Here is a 6,000-nt window from a genome sequence, read left to right as displayed (position 1 = left end):
CATTAACTTTAGACATTTGCCAGCTCATTCTGGCCAGCTACAGCCTGGTTCCCAGCAGCTTCAGGAGAACTGTAGCTGTGCCCACAGAGCCTAATGAAACCTGTCCCATGGACTGCCCAATCAAGCACATAAAGAAATAAAAAGCAGTAAAAGAAATAGAAGGTTATTTCAAACTGCCGTGTTACTCAGACTCCCGTGCCCATCTCTGTGCAAAGAAATGACACAGCATTATCATCCTGGATTTTAATGTTGGGGTTGTGGTTCAGGTTCCCAAGCCCCGGGGAGGTGGTTTCAGCTGCTCTCTTGCCTTCTGAGCTCCACAGGGGCTACAGAGGCACATAACATGACTGCTCATTGAAAAAGCATACGTGTCACTGCGTCACTGCTGACCAAGAAGGACAGAACCATCACTGTTGATTCCTACATCAGATAAATACAGCTCAAAAGAAAGCATCTTTACATCAATTTTGGATGACTCATGCAGCAGATACGGAGATGCCTTAATGTACTTCTTTCTTCTCCTACACACCACGATGTGCTCAGTGCTCCATCTGCAGCTACTTCACAAAAGAATGCTGAAGGGCTTTTTTCTCCTATAGAACTGTTTCCAAACACCAATGGTAGTTTCTATTTTAACAACAGCATCACCCAACATATTGCTACTGAGCAATTTGTGATGCAAATGTACTGCAACCCACCAAATTTCAGTGTTAGCAAATGCAAAGTGAATATTTCACTTTTGTGTTGCAATACAGTGACTTTTGTATTTAAAAAATACTGACCTGAATTTGCTACAAAGCTGAAGCTAGTTCTTGCACCAACTATTGATGCTATGCAGCAAAAACTTAGGTGAAACCTGAACTTATACCCTATTCAACAAAGTGCTGCTGCCTAAGTGGAGAATTCAGCGTAGCATTATAATCTAACTTTTGTGTCTAACATTCCCAGCCCCAGTAATTAACACTCTGACGTTATTAGATGTCTGCTTTGTTGTGTTTCTTTGCTTAATTCTGGATTGCAGATCCCTTAACTACTGGGAAACTGAATACCACTGGCAAACTTCCATTAAAGATTTCAGTAGAGCAGGAGCATTTAATTTTCTAATAGCAAAGTGTTGGGGAGAAGACAAGTCAAACTTTTATTTTTTTTATTTTATTGGAGAAAAAGATGATTCCTGCACTGATTATTGGACCATTGACACAGACATGAGTAGAACAACAAGTCTTGTTGAATTCTACTGTATACACTTTAGAAAGGAAATATTGGAAAATAATTCAGTCTATCTAAAGACAGATTTTTAAATAACGCTTTAGAGCTAGTCACAATTTGCTCGCAATGCTTACTTTAAAAAGCCCACAGAATTAAGGAGGAGAAAACCTTTCTACCCCAAATAGCTCTTTATTACATTGCTCTGGGGCATCTGTTCTCACATCTTTCGCACCAAGTAGTTTTAACTCACACTATTTCTGGCCACTGACCTTCTGGGAACACAGGGTATCAGGGAAGCAAAGAGCTACCAGTCTTCTCTGAGAGCAGACCATGGAATGATTCTTGAGACGACACCTCCAACATTTAGCTTTGAACACAAGCTGGAAACTCTACATCAGCTGGGTAGTGAAGGCTGAAGGACCATAGTAAGTAAGTCCCAACCTCAGTGCACATGGCCTGAACCCCTTTGAGGAAGCACATTTTGGGGTGTGAGTGGGTTCCTCAACAAAGCCTTCCAGCCCTCTGGAGGTGGTCAGGGAGGTGGGCTGCTTTTGGGTGCGTTTTTGGGGCATAACTCCCTCACTGGGTCTGTCCAGTGGAGGTCCTTGGAGGCCTCATGCTAAAGAGCCATCTAAAGATAGCAGTTCAAAGACCCAGACTGTCCATCACTTCCTAATCATCACAAAAGCACCCAGAATAAAATCTGAACAGCTGATGACTGCAAGGAATACACAACCCAAATGTAGAATTCTACCAGTAAACATTTTCTTACTTTAAAGTTACTTGTACTCATGGATATCACTACAATTAGAAATAGCTCTACCTTTTGAGAGTAAAAAGGTAATTTCAATAAATATTTTCTCCTGAAGATAAAAATAAGGGTACTGTTCTGGTAACAGAACTGTGCTTCTCAGCAGCCTCTGAGAAGTAGTAGAGCTGGTTAGAGGCACTAATGCTGTGCTATCCAGTCAAATGCAACAAACTATTTGCAGTTCAGAACAGGAATAAAGCACCTTCAGCTCTGCTCTGTTTAGCATTCAGAAGCCAAAACATATCCTGAGGTAAACACTGGTGGAGTTGGGCATGCGCATCTCCAGCACTCAGGTCCATGACCTCAGTTCCCTGATGCTATCACTTCATCCTCGTCATAACACTTCAAGAAAGGACATAAACATCTCATAGAATAAAATGCTCTTGACTTTTATGAACAGTCTGATTCAGCAGCCCTCGGAGTGCACTTTCATGACCTGCTAAAGCACATCTTGCCCTTGAAAAGGCTTTTCTCCCAGTCCCAGGCTCCCTTGCATGGAAAGCCATGCTTACATGGTTGAAATCTAATGTAGAAGAAAGTTTTGAAAAACATCTGCTTTCAACTACTTTGCCACAAAAATCCGTGCTCTGGAGTAGTGGAGATTGCAGAAAGCAGAAAACAACTGCCCTCTTTGCTCTTAAATAGAATCATAGCACAGCTTGGGATGGAAGGGACCTCAAAGATCACCTGGTTCCAACCCCCTGCCATGGGCAGGGCTGCCAGCCTCTGACTCAGGCCCCAGCTCAGGCTGCCCAGGGCCCACCCAACCCAGCCTGGGCCACCTCAGGGCTGGGCACCCACTCAGGGCCTCACTATCCTCTCAGGGAAAAATGTCCCTGACATCTAATCTAAATCTCCCCTGTTTTAGTTTAAAACCATCCCCCTCATCACGATCCATCCATGCACAAAGTTGATTTTCCTTTTGCTTATAAGCTGCTTTTAGGTATTGGAAGGCCTCACGAGGGCTCTCCAGAACCTCTTTTCCATGCGTTTGCAGCCCGGAAGGCCAACTGTGCTCTGGGCTGCATGAAAAAGGGGGTGGCCAGCAGGGAGAGGGAGGTGATTGTCCCCCTCTACTCGGCTCCTGTGAGGCCCCATCTGCAGCACTGCATCCAGGCCTGGGGCCCCCAGCACAGGAAGGACGTGGAGCTCTTGGAGCGGGTCCAGAGGAGGGCACTGAGATGTCAGAGGGCTGGAGCAGCTCTCCTATGAGAAAGGTTGAGGGAACGGGGCTTGTTTAGCTTGGAGAAGAGAAGGCTGCAGGGAGACCTCATTGTGGCCTTCCTGTACTTGAAGGGAGCATATAAACAAGAGGAGGAATGGCTGTTTATGAGGGTGTCCTAGTGATAGGACAAGGGGGAATGGTTTTAAACTGAGACAGGGGAGGTTTAGGTTAGATATGAGGAGAAAGTTTTTCACTCATAGAGTGGTGAGGCACTGGGACAGGCTGCCCAAGGAGGCTGTGGATGCCCCATCCCTGCAGGCATTCAAGGCCAGGCTGGATGTGACTCTGGGCAGCCTGGTCTGCTGGTTGGTGACCCTGCACATAGCAGGGGGTTGAAACAAGATGATCATTGTGGTCCTTTTCAACCCAGGCCATCCTATGATTCTATGATTATTTCTTCATAGGAGAGGCGATCTTTCTTTTTGACCCTCCTCTTCACCCTCTCCAACAGCCCCGTGTCCATCTTGTGCTGGGGACCCCAGACATGAACGCAGTACTCCAGATGGGGCTTCATGAGGGCAGAGCAGATGAGGACAATCCCCTCCCTGCCCGCTGCCATCCCTCTGTTGATGCAGCCCAGGCTACTATTGGTCTCTGGGCTGTGAGTGCACACTGCTGGCTCACGGATCCCCAAGTCCTTCTTCACAGGGCTGCTAACAAGGATTTCTTCTCCCAGTCTGTACTCGTATCTAGGATTGCACCAACCCAAGTGCAACACCTTGCATTTGGCCTTGTTGAACCTCATCAGGTTCTCATGAGCCCACCTTTTGAGTTTATCAAGGTCTCTCTGGATGTCATCCCTCCCTTCTGCTATATCAGCTGTACCACGCAGTTCAGTGTCATCTGCAAACTTGCAGAGGGTGAAGCACTGTGAGACAGTACTCTGTGATCAACAGCCCTCAAACTCTACATGCCATCTACTGTCTCAGCCTAACACAGCACTCTCACTTCACATGGAGCTTGGATATCTGCAGTAAAAACAGCAGTATATGCAAACACTGCATGCACGTTGGGCAATGCACAGACAAAAGGACAATTCAAGAGGAAGAGAATGAAAATATTTTTCAACTCTACTAAATGCCACTGAGAAAAAAATTTGTTAGGAATGGATATAAAGATTTGAAGAAGAAACCATTCACAGCATCTGTGTTATTGTTCCATAAAGCTGAGCCACTGTGCCCCATACATCACAGCATCAACTGAGGAAACCATATCTAGTATCTAATGTATACATCTACAAAAAGACTGCTGTAGAGCAAAGGTTGCCAAATATCAAGGAGCTGAGATTCAGCAACTGACCTGGACAGTTTAACGTTAAGTAACCTCCACGTGTGAAATTATTAATCTACTCAGATTCAAGGATCTGCTACATGCCTTGGTCAAATGACACAATACCAGCTGAACCTAAAAGCATTTGTGATTTCTATACAGGACTGTTTCAGCCCCTTAGGTGGTTTGCTAAAATACTGTGCGGCATTTCCAAGCAATGTACAAAGACATGCTTTCAGACAAATTCTGTGTTACTTCTGTTCCTCAAAAATCCTATTTTATCATTGCTCAGGGGTGAGAGTCTACAAGCCCTCAAGTAGACACACTGATAGAGTTTATTCGGCAAAGCTGATGACTGTTCTGCTCCTCAGCTCTCGTTGTGCCTCTGAGATAATGGTTTTCAGGGGTCAACCACATACTTTAGGACAGCAGACTCAAGATTTGACTTTGGGTAGAGCCCTAAGATGGATTAGGCTATCATTCTGCCCACCCCAACTGCATGCTGTAATCAGCTTATCTACAATATGACAGGTTTAGCAAAAGTGACAGTTGCTTGCTGTCCAATATCATTAGCTAGCCCTGCCACAAGAGCACAGACATGGTGCTCCATCTCCTTACAAAAATCAGCTTATTAATAAACACACAGTCTGGCAAAATATTTTCCACATAGTTAAAGCAGTGCTTTGGGCAGGGGCTGTCCCATTCATCCACCATGAAAACTCAAATTCTAGCTAAGATAAGGTCAAAACAGCAAATAGGTTCAATGGACTGGCATATCAGAGGATGGCTAAGCATGGGAGCAATCAAGTGTACCCTCAGCAACTTTGCTGATGCCACCAAGCTGAGTGATGCAGTTGAAACAATGAAAGGAAGGGATGTCACCCAAAGGGAGATAGATAGGCTTGAAAGTGAGTGCTTAAGAACCTAAGGCTCAACAAGTGTTGCACTTGGGTGGTGCAATCCCAGACCCATGTAGAAGGATTCGGGTGCCCTGGTGGACAAAATTGCTGGACCTGAGCCAGCAGTGTGCACTTGCAGCCTGGGAGGCCAATGGTATCCTGGGTTGCATCAGCAGAAGTTGCAGATGCTCCATCTCTGGAGGCATTCTAAGCCAGGCTGGATGAGATCCTGCTCAGCCTGACCTGGCTGCCAAACCAGCCCATGGCAGATGGTTAGAACTAAAGGATCTTTGAAGTCCCCTCCAACCCTAAGCCATTCTATGATTTGTTTCTTAGCCCTCATTACCTTTGCTATTCCAGTTCTAGAGTCTACAGAGAGAATGTCAAGCTAAGCAAAAGACACTGAATTCAATAAAAACTGTAATAAATAGATATATGTTAATTTCTGCAACAGAACACTTGAACTAGAATATAATGGTGGAGTCCCTCAGATTGAAGCAAACAACACTATCCTTATTCAAGACAGTATTTTAAAAGCATGATTTAAAGAACGGAAAGCTCCAGCTTCACTACTGATGACATAAAGG

The sequence above is a fragment of the Phasianus colchicus genome, chromosome 14, assembly GCF_987193195.1.
Source record: "Phasianus colchicus chromosome 14, bPhaCol1.hap1.1, whole genome shotgun sequence".
Taxonomy (NCBI): domain Eukaryota; kingdom Metazoa; phylum Chordata; class Aves; order Galliformes; family Phasianidae; genus Phasianus; species Phasianus colchicus.
Note: the sequence above shows the minus strand (reverse complement) of the source record.